Source organism: Chamaea fasciata, unplaced genomic scaffold (genome assembly GCF_029207755.1).
Source record: "Chamaea fasciata isolate MVZ Bird 193981 ecotype frontalis unplaced genomic scaffold, bChaFas1.0.hap1 SCAF_4, whole genome shotgun sequence".
Classification (NCBI taxonomy): Eukaryota; Metazoa; Chordata; class Aves; order Passeriformes; family Sylviidae; genus Chamaea; species Chamaea fasciata.
In genome coordinates this window covers 2867510-2882617 of record NW_027094089.1, presented here as the reverse complement: position 1 = coordinate 2882617, position 15108 = coordinate 2867510, and the positions used below count along the sequence as shown (strand labels likewise).

The 15108-nt window shown below is 38.0% G+C and overlaps 1 protein-coding gene across 2 annotated transcripts in view; it reads right to left on the bottom strand.

Annotated features, from left to right (window-relative positions):
• Positions 1 to 14689, bottom strand: part of TNPO1 (transportin 1) — a 73544-nt gene extending 58855 nt beyond the window's left edge. Inside the window, exon 1 of one of the 2 annotated variants that reach the window (XM_066180726.1) lies at positions 14638 to 14689. The gene's annotated coding sequence lies outside the window, so the exon portion shown is untranslated. The remainder of the gene's footprint in view (positions 1 to 14637) is intronic. The other variant, XM_066180728.1, reaches the window with a different exon arrangement.
• Between the last annotated feature and the right edge of the window lie 419 nt (positions 14690 to 15108).

Sequence of the window (15108 nt, the reverse complement as noted above, 5' to 3'; positions counted from 1 at the left end):
TGCACTAGCCATAATCCACTATTACCACAATGTGTAACATTGAAAACAAACAAACAAAACAGTTACAGGCCCAAACACTAATCTATTTCTTTAAGGTATTTCTCTCTTCACAGACCTTGCAATTTCTACTTAAGTGTCCTCAAAAGGCATATAAATATTTTTTTTATCTTCTGTTTTCTTGACCTCTTCCATTTCTCTCTCAGAATTTCCCATTAATTCAGGCTGAAATGGCACATACCTGGCATACAAGGAAAGAAAAGAAATGGCTACAATATGTACTGCTGCTAGATAATTCAAAATCCAGGCTTTTTAAAGTAGTAGCTGTATGAGAATTTGATTCTTGCTTCTTCCCAAGGTGATCAACCCATTTTTTTTTCAGTGAAGTGTTCTTACTATGACATTAGAGTGTATTTGGTGCTAGGTCTTTTAATCTCTCCTGCTGCTTTTAATTATGTTATAAACAGATACTAACAGGAACTTGGATTAGAATCTGGTTTCTGATAAGCAGCATGTATTAATTGACAGTCGATACTCAAAACATATAGACAGAAAAAATAGGAGATTCATAATAGGATACACACCCCATCCCTCCATAGTCTCACTGCACTGACAAAAGAAACAGGAGACTGGTGCAAATCCCTTCCAACAATCAACCAGAAAAAAGACTAAGATCTGCACTGCTAGGAAGATGTCCCATCCCTCAAATGCCATAGACTTCAAGCTGTACATTTGGAAACTACAACTCATCGCTGCCAGTGGTTTTGAAACTAGTTTCAAATAATTAATCTCTAATAAAAATTAATTCTCAAAATAGTCCTTATTTCAGAACTGTTAGACAATTTCAGCCATATTACCCTTCAGAAAAATTTCCCATTCTTTCATTTTATTCCATTGGTAATACTGGATTTTATTTATTTATTTATTTATTTATTTATTTTAGATAATTCTAATAGCAACTTTCTTGTCATAAAATTCAGGCATTTTAACCTGTAATACTAGTATTTACAATGGTAATCAATCATCCAATCAATTGCTAAAATCCAGACTTCTGAATTCCCACACAAACTGCTTATAGTGTTTCTCTGCATAGGATTGTATGCACAGAGGAAATAAATTCCATTATAGTTTTTTGTGTAAACCCCTTTACGTCAAGCTAAAAGTGATGTAGATTAAGAAAAGCAGAAAAAAAGCTCTCATAACACAGAAAAATGTGTTTATGTGAAGGAGCTCATGCAGGATAGCTACTGCTATACTATTTTGCAATGCCTTGTGCCGGGAGACATGCCGTAAACTTTCACTTCAAAAAAATAGTGGTAGTCCTCACATCCAACATATCAAATGAGCATCCATTCTAAAACATTTGGTGCAGTCTGAGTTCAGCCGTATGATACAAGATTAACATTTATTATACAATTATTTTCAATAGTCTTATGAAGAAGACAGTTCGACCCTGTGAAACACCAGAAAAATAACAAAGGAGATGATATTAAGCCAGTTTGAAAGGATTTTGTGTTCCTACTATAATATCTATGAAATTAATTTTCTACTTTTCCAGAGCTGATTGGTTTTGATAGAAGGATTGTTTTAAACAGAAGCCCAAGTAAACTTTAGAAAAAATGTTTTTAAGACAGGGCCTCAACATTACTTTGTATTTGTGTTGAGTTGTGTAAAAATAGGTGCCAGAAGAGGCTGGAAGCTTGCTGTTTTCTAATGCAACACTAATTCCACTATTGCAACTGTAATTCTGTTGAAGGTATAACTTTGTGGTTAAGACTGGCAAAAAGAGTATTAAGTTGCCAAGTGGAGTGGAATCACTTCCTGGTAACTAAGGTTGCAAAAATCCCCTCATTTTTAAAGAGTTCTTCAATGTCACACTGGGTGACAAAAGGCCAAGAGGAGAACCACCTAGCAGAAGATAAACCAAATTCAACATGATCTGTCATATAAGCCTTGGACTAAAGAAAGTTTTGTGGAATCTACCAAACTAAGAATGTACCTCATTGATAGGGTTAAGACTATGTTAAAAAATAACTATTTTTGCTATCTATAGACAGAATTTCTACTACCTCTGAGGAGCAAATTGACAACAACATACAGGCATTCAGGAAATATAACTTCAGATTTGTGTACCGTTAACCGACCTTTGTTTCCTACTGTTTCTCATTCTCTCTGGTCAGTAGGTCTAGAAGCAGAATAAGAAGCTGAAGAAATGTACTGAGAGAAATGTTAGCTTTCTACTCTCCTGAGATAATTCTAGCTAGGATTTGTTTTGTCTGGTGTATGAAACTAGAAATTGTTTATGACTACAAATGTTCCCATAGTACAACACTTCATAATAAAGCTGAACTCGAATTTCCTGGAACACTGGCATTTCAATATTCAAGGCAAATAAATCTGTAATGTGATTTGCTGTCTGAGGAACACCATCAGTTTGATGATGGACTTTTTCTGAGGGAATCTACGGTTATAATCACATACCTGCTCATGAAATCTGTTACACTGTTGCCTGTGTGAAAGGGAGAGCTGTTCTGACTCATTACTGTTGCAGTCACCACGCATGATTTCATGGCTTCTTTTCTCAAAGATGAGAAGCAGTACTTCTGTTTGTAGATAATGTCTGTAAAACCCTGCACTGTGGAATCCCATTGAACAGATGAACTAATACTCAGGATGAACTGACAGCCTGTAATTCCACTCTACTGACAGAAGTACATGCCCTCTTTATTTAATTAATACCTCTGCTTATCATGCATCAAATGAGCATAGAGGAAAGAGCACATTAATACAGTTTCTATATATATGAAGGTACAAAACCCTCACACCATTGCAGATGAAACGTGTGACCAGCCTTGGCATGCACTAATATGTCTTGTTTTGTAGAACAATTAAGACTTAATTCAAATTAGGATAACAAACACCAACATACAGCACAGGATTACGTACAGGTCAGAACTGAACCCCAAATCTCTTGCTGTTCATAGGTTAAATTAGACACGTAACATTTTCAGCTGCAGGGACAAAAACCTGTCAAGCTTTCACCAACTAAAACACCATCACAAGCATTTTGATTTTGAATTCTGCTTTCACAGTATGGAACACCATTCTTATATTGAATTGTCTTGAATTGTCCAACTGAACGAAGTAATAGACAGTGCAAAACTGCAAAGATCTCTAGATTTAAAGTCCCTCTGATCAACTAATCTAGACAAGGAGACACCATCTCTTCAAATTGTACCAGTATGAGAGGACAAGAGGAAATGACCTTAAGGCGAGATTCTGATATCAGAAAAAAAAAAAAAAAATCACTGTTAGGGTGGTCAAGCATTGTAACAGGTTGCCCAAGGAGGTGGGTGGAGTCACCATCCCTGGAAGTGTTCAACAAGCATCCGGACTTGGCACTGGGTGATGTAGTTTAGTGGATAAGGGGTGACAGTGGTAGTGCTGGATGGATGGTTGGACTGGACAATCTTCTGAGTCCCTTCAAATCTTGATGATTCTATGATTCTATGATCATTTCCAAGTGGAAAAACAGTGTATGGCTAATGATTTGTGCCAGTGTAATCACACATGTTGGATACTAAAATGGGAGTAGATGCTTTTAATGATGGCAGTCAGAAAACGATCTAAAACTCAATGGAGAGCTGTTTGAGAAAAATATCACCTCAAGAATTTGTGACAGAAAATATCAGATCAATCAGCTGAAATCTTGAATGGTAAAGGGAGTAAGTGGGTATAAAAAGGATGAAAGGCACCATTTTGGGGAGTCCAGTCTTATTTAAACCTCTGCTGTCAAATTTCATGTCTGAAATCCAGCATGCACTTTTTGCCTGCTTAAAATTCTTTTAAGCATCATTAGTGTCAAGCACACATGAACCCTATTCTACTCCATACTTGGAGTACACAGTAAGATTTCTTTTTCTCTGAGCAGTAGGAGGCAAAGCAACTGGTATCTGCTGGAGGATTTTTGCTGAACTTCAGTTTTTCTAATTGGTAATTCAGGCTTCTCCAAGATGCAGATAAAAAATAAAAATTATACACAGCTTTTGAACCTGTTCCTTATGATAGATCAGAATGCAGATCTGAGGATCTGAAACATTTCATGAAAACATCTGAGGAAAACAGCAGATATAACTTAAAAATGAAGCTATGACTGAAAAAAACCATATACATGGATGGGTATAAACCAGTGAAAAATAAGATGCAGTCCCTGAAATTCTAACCTTCACTTTCTTTCAGTTATACATTCATTCTTATGAACCAAAAGAGACTAATAAAAATAAAGAAGCTAACAGATTCCTGTTTTGACTTACTCCACGGTTGAGAAGGTGGTCCTAGCCCCTGCAGATCTTGGAAGGAAAGTCATACAAGGAGAGACTCCATGGTGCTTCTTCCTCTCACAATGGCTCAGCCAAGATAGGGCCTTTGTGTGAGCCCTAGTGGCATAGGCACGTGATAAACATCTGTTGCTCTTCTTTTACAATAATGTGGGCAGACAAAATCATCCCTGCTGCTAAAACCAGAAAATGTAAAGGAGATTATACGTCATCACAGGACAGTGCCAAATATGGAGAAATTCTTGGCCCTGAAAAGAATGCATTGCTTATTTAAAATTAAGTTATTCACCATTAATTAAAAAAAAAACAAAACCAACAACCTTCATCTAAGTAAGCTGTGTTCTGTTTTTAAGCTAACTTTGAAAAAATCTGCACTATGATGAACCAAAATACATCACAGTTCTCCAACTGTTCTCAATATGTAGGTGCTTTTAAAACAATCAAGTTTAGTGCAAAATGTATATAAAGCACTTATATATCCCCCCAGAAACAGTTCATTAACTTATAATTCCTTTTTGCACAACACTATCTTCAACAACCATAAACAATAATAATACATAAGAGGGTAAAAATTAGGAATCTCATTAAACAAGAAAGAGAACTTGTAAAGGGGCTGAAGACCTTTTGCTAGTAGAAAGAAGTAAGAAAGTCAAATGGCATATTTATTTGTAAGTATGTTTTGATGCATAAATGAAGTAAAAATGACCTATTGTGGAAAAGAAAAGCTAAATTAAAACCAAATACAAAAAATTAAATCTTTTTGCGTTCCAATTAAATTCTTAAAATTAGTTATTTTACACTATTTAAATCATACTACTGTCTTTTCATAGTATGCACCCACTGTAAAGAAACCAGCTGTAAAGAAAAACACTTCTTTTCAAAATACTGAGAAGACTCCTCTGGAAGCCCATCAGGCAAAATTAGGAATTCAGTACAAGGTTCAAGGCAAAAATTATATTGAGAGCCTTAAGAACTGATTAATCAGAATTAGGTTTAATTTTTACTTCTTGGCAAAATACCTTGCATCCCAAGATACAGGGAATTCAGAAGCACACACTCACCTACTTTCCTCACAGTCTTTTTCTGAACACTCTGTGTGTTTTAAAACCTTTACACACAGAACATGCACTAAGACATGCACCAGTCAGTGACACTACCACTGTCTGATCTGCCACTGGTGACAACACTGGGGCTTTGGTGATACTTGCAGTTCTGACAGCAACAGTGCTGGCTAAACCAACATCCCTGGTCATTGTAATAAAATGCTGGAGTATTTTTCCCTGCATAGCTGATGAATTTCCTTACTGCAGTGAGTGGCTTATCTAAGGTTCTTAAGATGCTGCTGCCTCAAGGAAATTGCAGTATTTTGGTTTCTATTAGACCCTGTGTGTCTCCAGTGAGCAGATATCTGTCCTGCCTAGGGATTAATGGGTGGAGTCATATGTGAGCTGGCAGGTACACAAGTGGAAGATCTCCAAACCTTCAGAAAGAAACTGGAATTCAATCTTACCCAGTGAGCCTGAGTACAGGGTGTTCTCTAATCTCTAATGTCAGATAAATATTCCGAAATTACATCCTTATGGAAAAGAGCGAGGAAATAATTACTGATCTGGAATGGAGCTCCTTCCAAAAGAGGATGTGTTCATCAGTGAGAGCAGTCAACTGCTCCAAACATACACATAAACAAAAGGATGATGCACTACTCATCCTAATCAAAGAAGTAAAACCTTTAAAGTAAATAAGCAAATAGGACTTATTGATCATAATGAGAATGCTAAAGAATAACTGCAGATTTCTTTTCAAGCCTCAGATGAACAAGGGAGTAAAATAAAAAGATGGATAAAGGCAGAAGTACTGCCACCCCAAAACTGTTCCTGCACCCATATACACACTGGAATTTGCAGACACATCAAAACCAATGTTTTTGCCTTCTCTGAATATCAGTATTGTCAGATGGTAAGTAATTATATGAGTTGTTATTTGTTATATAACAAACAGTTATGATCCTAGTGCTTCAAGATTAACTTGGCAGAAATTTTGTGAGATGATAACTACAAAAGAACGGAGAAATGACTGTCTTATTAAAGACAGATTATCCATACAAATTAAAATAGTATTAAAAATTCCTAAAGAAAATTTCCAGTTTTCATCTGACCAAAGCAATAAAACTGATTGGATATTGTGGCAAGGAAAACAGCATAATCTTAGGCGAGAAGACTATTTCAATTAACAGATACACAGTGAATATCAAATAGAAATGGCCACTGGAAGAATGCTTCAACTTTTTCAGTTTAAGAATATTCAGCCATATTCTAAATGCTCTTGGACATGACATCTGAAGATGAGGTTTTAGACAGATCTCAGACTTCCAATTAAACAAGATATCCAAGTTGCTATAGTTTGAAGCCAACAGACACCACAGAGGAAAACCTAAAGAGTTCCTCTATCCAGACCTTCCATACAGACCTTTCCAGCAATGAACGTTGAGAGATCACATACAGGTAGACAGTGGACTTATCTTGTCTAGTTTAAAAACGACACAAATACAGGAAGCAATTTAAAAATGAAAATATAACAGTTTAATTCTTACTGTTTTCTCTCATTTCTAGCCTTGGGGTTTTTTTTTGAAGTATTCTCACAACTGTAGATGTGAGATCAGTTTTGAAGCAATGTTGAACCAGTGTAAGGGAAATTGCAAGCAAGTCTGAATGCAAGCAATTCACCTTTCCTAAAGGTCCTGTGCTGAAGTGGCTACAGAGCTGTTTCTGCACAGATAGAGATTGATACTGCACAAATGAATGATCTCATAAAATTCCTTGAGCAGTTTAATGCAGCTTTAATCAACTTGCTACCAGCCCCCTAAGCAATTCTTATACCTTTCTGGTTAAAACGCAGCATTTCATGAAAGAAGAAACATTGGAAACCAAAAAATAAATTAAAAGCACATTATGCGTTCAGGTTAGAAAAGCAACATATACTTAAAGAATCTGAACATTTAAAAATGTAATTAGACGGGGAATTTAATTGTAATTCTTACTTAAGTTGTAAGTAATATTTTAGTAATTTAAATGCTTATATGTTGGTTTGTGAAGGACATCAGAATGTATTTGAATCAGACACTAGTTGCTGTGATAAGTTCCTTAGTCTAAATGATACATATGTAAATCAATTCCCTTAAAATGCTAATAAAACAACCAATACAAAAAAAAAAAAAAAAAAAGTTTTTTAAAGGTTTGGTTTTCTTTTTCCCTTGCCCAAAATAGAAGAAATTTATTTAGTGGAGAAACTGTAATTTTAAAAAAACTCAATCTGCCTTAAACGCACAAGTCATTTAATAAACCGAAGGCCACTTAAATACATTTTTAATAAAAACCAGTTGCAAATCACCAACTTCACTAAATAAACTTGCTGGCATTCTACATATCTTGATTTTTAAAAAGTAATGCAATCAGTACACAAAACATAAAGCTATAAAGAGTTTAAACTACAATCACAGGCTAAACTTTCTATAGCCATGAGAATAAATTAACATCGCTCCCCTCTATAACAGTTCTTATACATTATCATAATGAAGAATATGGGCTTTTTTTCCTGCTAGTGATCTTACAATCTTCCCTTTGAGGATCAACTTATTCACCTGCACCATGCTTTCTCATATGATGCCCTTTAAAACGTGTAATGCAAAAGGCATTCCAAGATACCTTCTGCCCTTTCTCATATTTTATGTGGAAATTCTCCTTAGGTGAAATGTTCACAGAGGTCTTAAGTCTCTCTCATATTTCTTATTCTTGCTGTATTTGTCTACTGGAAAAACATTTATATTTTGTTTTGTAGTTCAGTTGTAAACCTTATGCAGAAAAGGCTGTTTTCTTACACACCTAACATGTTAGAGCCTCATATGCAGAGCTTCTGGGCACTACCATAAGTGAAAATTAAATATAAAATTATATCCTAAAAACAAACAAACAAACAAAACAAAAAAACACTGCTATTTTCTGCATAATATGGCAGCCAAGTTTCTTAACTTCAAATTATCTTCAATAACAAAACTGACTGTTTGACAACACACTGTCTTATATACATGGTGTCTTAAATACAAATAAAAACACTTTTATAAAACTTGGTCTTGCCTGATGGTTTAACACTGAGAGTGTTAAAGCTGTTCAGCATGGATAAGACCAATACTAATTTTTAACATTTTTTCAGGATTACAAAATCACACATAAAAGTCTAACTGAGGAAATCAGAAGTCAGTTTCAAACACATTTATAACTAAATTAGCATAATCTTAAAGGATACTTGTTTAATAGTTTTCTCTATTTAACACTTACTAAAATGTAAACAGGACAGCTGAACTTCACTCAGGTAAGAATTTGTTCACCTTCTTTCAGACCTACCTATAACAGGGCTGAAGTAATTAATCTACATACCACTCTTGCAATGGAGTAATGAATTTTATTATCTTACATTGATATCATCTTCTGGAGGACCCAAGGGTTAAAGTGCAATGAAAATATTACACTATATCTAACCACTCTGAACTTGAGGTACCTCTTTTCAAGCTCCACAGAAGATGCTAGAAGGGATGTTGCAGAGCTCAGAACCACGTACTACAGCACCTTTTTTAGAATTCCTTTCAACATGTAATATTTTATCAGAGATATCAAATTCTCAAATTAATTTTTAATGTCTCACCTTCTTATTTATCACTTTATCACACTTAATTCTAACACTTAGCATTTCTGCTATTATCTCTCATAAAACAAGAGCAAGAAGAAAATGAGTAGAAAAATAGAAATATTATTTTCTATTATTTTTCCTATCTGTAAAATTTTAGAACCAAATATACAGAAATATCACATTTTATTTGTGAAAATAGCAAGTCAGATTGCAAATAATTCACAGGCCAGCATCTAAAATTTCCACCACCAGTTTAGGTCCAACTTGTATGTCCTTACACAATTCAGGATAGTTACTTGTTTCCATGGGTATACTCTTTTTCCTAAGCTCCAAGAAATAAGTGTGGTAGAGAAATTGTCCTTATGTTCAATTAAATCAGCATTATTACCCAAAGCAAGACCTACAAAGAGATCATGAAAGGGCAGCCTCTGCTATCTCACTTTAACAACACACACACACAAAAGAGAATCCCACCCCAATGGAACTAAAATTATCAAAGCTTTACTATGATCCATTAGCCCTGTTACCCAGAGCAAAAGAAACAAAGCAAGGTCAGTATCCTCAGTGTCTGCTGATTCTCAGTCTCATGTGCTGACACAAAAATTCATATCCTTAACTATTAAAAAAAAAAAATTAAAATATTAAAAAAATGAAGCTTCATACAGTCTATTAATTTCCTCATATTTAAAAGAAATGTTTCATCTTTAAAACATTGTACAACAATTGCTAAAAATAAAAATAGAAACAACAAACAAAACAATCTATCCAGCAGCTGAACTCTGTGGTGGTTATATGCAAGATTCACCTAGAATTCCCTTATCAGCATCATCTTTTCCATCCCATATGAAAAGAATGCAACTGGAAGTAGGAACCAAAACAAAGCATACCTTGAAATGCACAATGCAAATGAGGGATGATGTTTGAATACTGATAACTGTGCTGTATTTGATTTTTATTTGCTACTTTGATCCTGTATAGTCACCAAGAAATTAAGAGAACCACTAGAATTGACAATGCTTAACTTAAGATAGGATTCCTTGCTAAATGGAAAAACATACTGTCATCACAGGTTGTAAAATATATTACAAGTACTCATTGGCTCAGAAAACCAACAGTTATCTCCTGGGAGAATAGAGGATTCTCCAGAAGCAAAGAACTGTGAAGTTACAGCATGTTACCCAGTTTTTAGTGGAGAAACAGAAGAAGACTGTACAAAGTCCTCTACAGATACATGGAAGATTTTGGAAGGAGGGTGTCTGAAGTCATTTGTCAATGTAATCAAATGATCAAATAAATTCTTATTCATGAAAGGTTACAGATTTTAAGACAGGAAGATATCTGAACACGTGATATTCAAAAACACATACATTTGCACTTAGGGCATACATGCTCTCTATGTTAGAATAATGAAACAACATTAAGTTTTTTTAACCAACTATTTCCTCTCATCAGTTGACCTACTTCCATTCCTTTTCCAAAGGACTCCAAAAACATCTCTGGTGTCTGTTTCCACACATACAAGCAAATAATGCAGTTACATGAGTCTAGTGTTCTTTAGTTAATGTGATTCCCATTTGTTCAAAAACTCCCATTCAAAGCTCATCTTGCTTGGATTTAACTACTTTTCATGGGCCAGATTCAACAACTGAAGCTTCTGCCTCTTATGTGAAATTCATCTACTTGCATTACACTTAACTGGACCACAGTCACTCCTGATTTCCAAAGACATGGCTCGGGGCCTGCCTGCACAAGAAAGAATAAATTATTTTAATTGAAGATTGGCTTTTTTTTTTTTTTCCCTGGTGAACTGACTCAAGCAAAACTGATGTAAAACAAAATGAAATATCTGTCTGGATTTTTGCACTGATTTAGCTTATCTGGTAGAAGAAGCAAACGTGTGCTTTTTAGTCTCTGAAGAAAATTACTCTTGCCTTTCCATGTGTGTCTGCTACTAATTTTTCTTCCTTGTCTATAAAAGAGGTAGCCAAAGTGTAGTGCAAACATCACTTATGCCTGTTTCCATGCTACGTTCAAAACCTCACTGAGACACAGTTTTTGGGTCGCACTGCTCCCATACAGCCAGCACAGCTATGGCCCCCTGGCATCCATAAATCCTGTCGGAACAGCTAGGAACTACCGCAGCCACCACCCACATTCAATATAATGAAGAGCTCTGCTGTCCCCATGCAGAGTGCACTTCTGGTTCAGGACAGAAAGAGAGGACCAAGACTTGATGAAGTAGGAAAAACAGGATTAAGGAGGTACATGCATGCAGGGGAAGCCAAGGTTCCACTTTTTCTTTCTGGATGTGGAGGTTGATGACATGGGTACTGTGAAAGAGGAATCATGCAACTGAAGTCTGAAACAAAAAATAAACTTTTAAGGGTGCAAGAATGGATAGGAAAGCTTAAAGGTGAGCATTGGACTGTAATCCTAGCTTGAATGATAGGAACCTGCAGTAGGGAAGGTGGGAGAAGAGCCATAGACGAGGCTCTCGTTTGGCATGGTAGGAAAAGCGTGTGACCCTGGATGCCACAAGTGACTGATGATGATCATATACCCACCAAGTCTGGGAACTTCTGGTCTGTGCTATCACACCATCACTTCTGCAGATATGTTCTCTTTGAATTCTAAGACATAAGTCTTCTAGCATCTTTGTACCACCTACTATCTACTTTCTATTCTCTGCTGAAAAAATTTAGTCTTGCCTTTCCTTCTTTCACACACAGCACTGAAGTAACATTTAAACTAATGCACTTGGCATGCTCACCATAAGCAGCACGTTTTCAGTGTTTAAGGGTATCTCACAATGACTTGTAGAAAATGGTCTACAAAATTAAATTACTTAACAGAGTAATTTCGAGTAATTTTCTGTTCTGTAGCCAAGATTTAAAAACAAAACATTTTCTTTAGGCACAAATTTTACTTGATTTTATGCCTTGAGGCTTGACTCACATAGACAAGGTCATACACAGTAGATGCAGACATATACACAAACTCAAAATTTCAAATGCATTCAGTACATAGGAAAGGAGCAAACAATTGTTTTTAAATTCTTTAAATTTCGCTCTGGAGCCTGGTTTGGAAAAGAAAACCTCCTTAAGGCTGAAACTGACATTTGGAGTAACATTTCATAATGTTGCTAGAAAATGCCATATTCAAAGGCATCCATGTATAAATATGTACTGTGTTTTATCATGTACATGATAGGTCACATATATAAACTAAACAGGGGATCTACACAACTATGTCTCTTTCAACAAGAGATTTAAATTAATTTTAGTAAGAACTGTATAAAACAGCTATATTAGTATCTTTCTGTATATGAATATATTATTTATATATGTAGAGTACATGCAATAATTCACTGTATAGTACATATTTGAAATCTACCAATGTATGTAGAAAATCTACCTCAACTACCCAAATCAATACTTTAAAACAATGAGGGGGAAGCAGTGAATTCAGTGGTTGAAACATACTACTACTATAGGTACTTAAATATGGACTTGTAGAATTAGGAGCTAAATTAATGGGTCAAATTAATTTCTGTGATCAAAACTGATCACAACTACAACATATTAAGGCATGAAAGTAATGGAAAAGCAGTCCCACCCTTTCAAAAACAAAGCAAAGAAAAAAATCCTCCCTATTTCATCTTACCAGCACAACTTGATAATAATGCATTGATCAGTGCATACCAAGTTCAGAAACGTGTTGTAAATTTTTTTACGACACAAACCTGCTTTATTTCACTGATAACATTGGGTCCATGAAAGATTTTTATTATTAAGACATTTCAAAGATACAATGTCAGTCTCTATTTCAGCCCCAGTCTTTAACTGGAAAGATTCTGAACACCAGCTTTGATAAGAGGATTGTACTGGGCCTTCCACCACCCTCCTTTGTAGCCACAGCTTCTTGGTGTGCCTGAAGTATGAACAGAATATACTCTGCCACAGCTCTGCCAGTCTGCTGAACAGCTCTGTGCATACCTATCACATGACTTTAACAGGTAGCTCCGCTCCATCCCTGAAGCTAAAAACTAAGCACACATACCTGCTTTATTCAATACCCACACACAAGGACTCCTAAACTGGATTCTAAATAAATGTAACAGAAAAGTGTGTCAAATAATCCAGTAAAAGCCTACATTCATAAAGCCATTATTATGTTGTTTTAACCTCCCTGTCACAAGACATAGCTTAATTTGGCAGCTGTGCTTGCACCTGCATTAGTCAATGAAAAGTGTCGTTGCCTGTACCCAACAGTAATCATGGTCCCTAGTCAATATTCATTCTAACCAGAGTTCTCCTCCTTTAACACAGTCAATAAAGTGCTTTTGTAACCGTGTTTTTGCAGCATCATAACTATTCTTTTGTCTTATCCTGCTTTGAGTATAAGCTAGCTAAATCTTGAAAAATACATTCTACAATAATTTTGATCATACAGAAACTATTCTTCCCAACTGTAGGCACCTTTCCTCCATCCTCCCACATATCACTCAAAAATAACTACAGTTCACACAGCAGATGTAAAATGAAGACTTATGGGCTCAGTTTCCAACTCTATCAAAGGCTCCTTTTAAGAGTTCGGGCATATGACTATTTTTTCTGTTCAATTACTCATTTAGAGAAGGAACACAAGTCAACTTTTTGTTCCATGTGTGTTTTAAGGATTTGACCACACCTTTAATGTATTCGAATGCCACATTAAGGATTACTTAAGTATGCAGGAGCACAAGCAAACAGGTTAAGAAGCTGCGGTGGCCTGAATACAAGGCAGAACAATCCTCAGAGTAGGAGGATTTCTCAGGTCTTGAGCAGAAAGTCAAGTGAGAGGAATTACAACCTTCTCAGCAAGGAGATAAATATCTTGCAGACTAATCAAGACGTTTGTACCAACCCAGAAAGCGTTCCTGTCCTTTGTACAGCCACCCCACAGACGGATCACAAGTTCCACTGTCAATTTCCACCGAGTACCTAAATTAACAACCTTCCTATACAAAAGAAAGTACCAGACAAACACGGGATTTCTCGCCTCTCTAGTATTTGGGGGGGGGGGGGGAGGGAATTAAAACCCCCCCTAGGCAAATCTGTACAGCAGGGACCCCACGCACGCCAGAAACCACGGCAGGAAACAGGGCCACGTTCCCCTATCCTGAATTGACTTTCACTTTCCAGCTCACTACAATGCTGCGGACACGGCGCCAGCCGTGACACCGCCAGGAGCCGGGGGAAACGGGGGGCGGGAGGGGGTATCCCGGGGGTCTGCCCGGGTCCTCATGCTCCAGCCGCTGCCCCATCCTTCCTTCCATCCATCCATCCATCCATCCATCCATCCATCCATCCATCCATCCATCCATCCATCCACCCACCCATCCATCCACCCATCCACCCGATCCGTCCGTCCGTCCGTGCATCCATCCACCCGATCCGTCCGTCCGTCCGTGCATCCATCCGTCCATTCCCGGTAGGAGCGGAAGAGGCAGCCCACGGCCGGGACCCCACGGCTCCCCGCCCAACAGCGGCGCGGAGGCCGCTGACATCGGCCGGGACTCGCGGCGGCGGCGACTACCGGGGATGGGACGTCCTAGCCCGCCCCTCGCAACCCGGACACGTACCCACACCATCCCAGAGCCCGGCGGCAGGGGAGTGGCGAGGGAGCGGCCCGACCTCTCCCTCCACAGCTCGGCGCGGCGCCGCTCCGGCCCCCGAAATGGCTGAACAAAGGGAACCCGGCTCGGCCGCCGCCGCCCCTCGATCGGCCGCGGGGCGGGGCCGGGGGCGGGGGCGCCGCTGCCCCGGTCACCCCGGCAACGGCGGGCGGCATGGAGGCGGTGGTGAAATGGCCGCTCGGCCTCCGGCCGGCTCGGCCGTGGCCCCTCAGCGCGAACGGGCTCCTCTTATGAATCCTTTCTTTCCCTGGGCCCCGCCAGGCTCCCCAGGCCGTCCTCCTCTCCCCACACCCCCTCACGCCCGCGCCTCTCCGCCGCCGCAGCCGCTCTACGGGAGGTGTCTTTCGACACAAGTGCCAAAAAATCATAGAAAGTCACAAAAGAGGCTGAGGGCTAGACAGCAAAGGTGCAGCACCC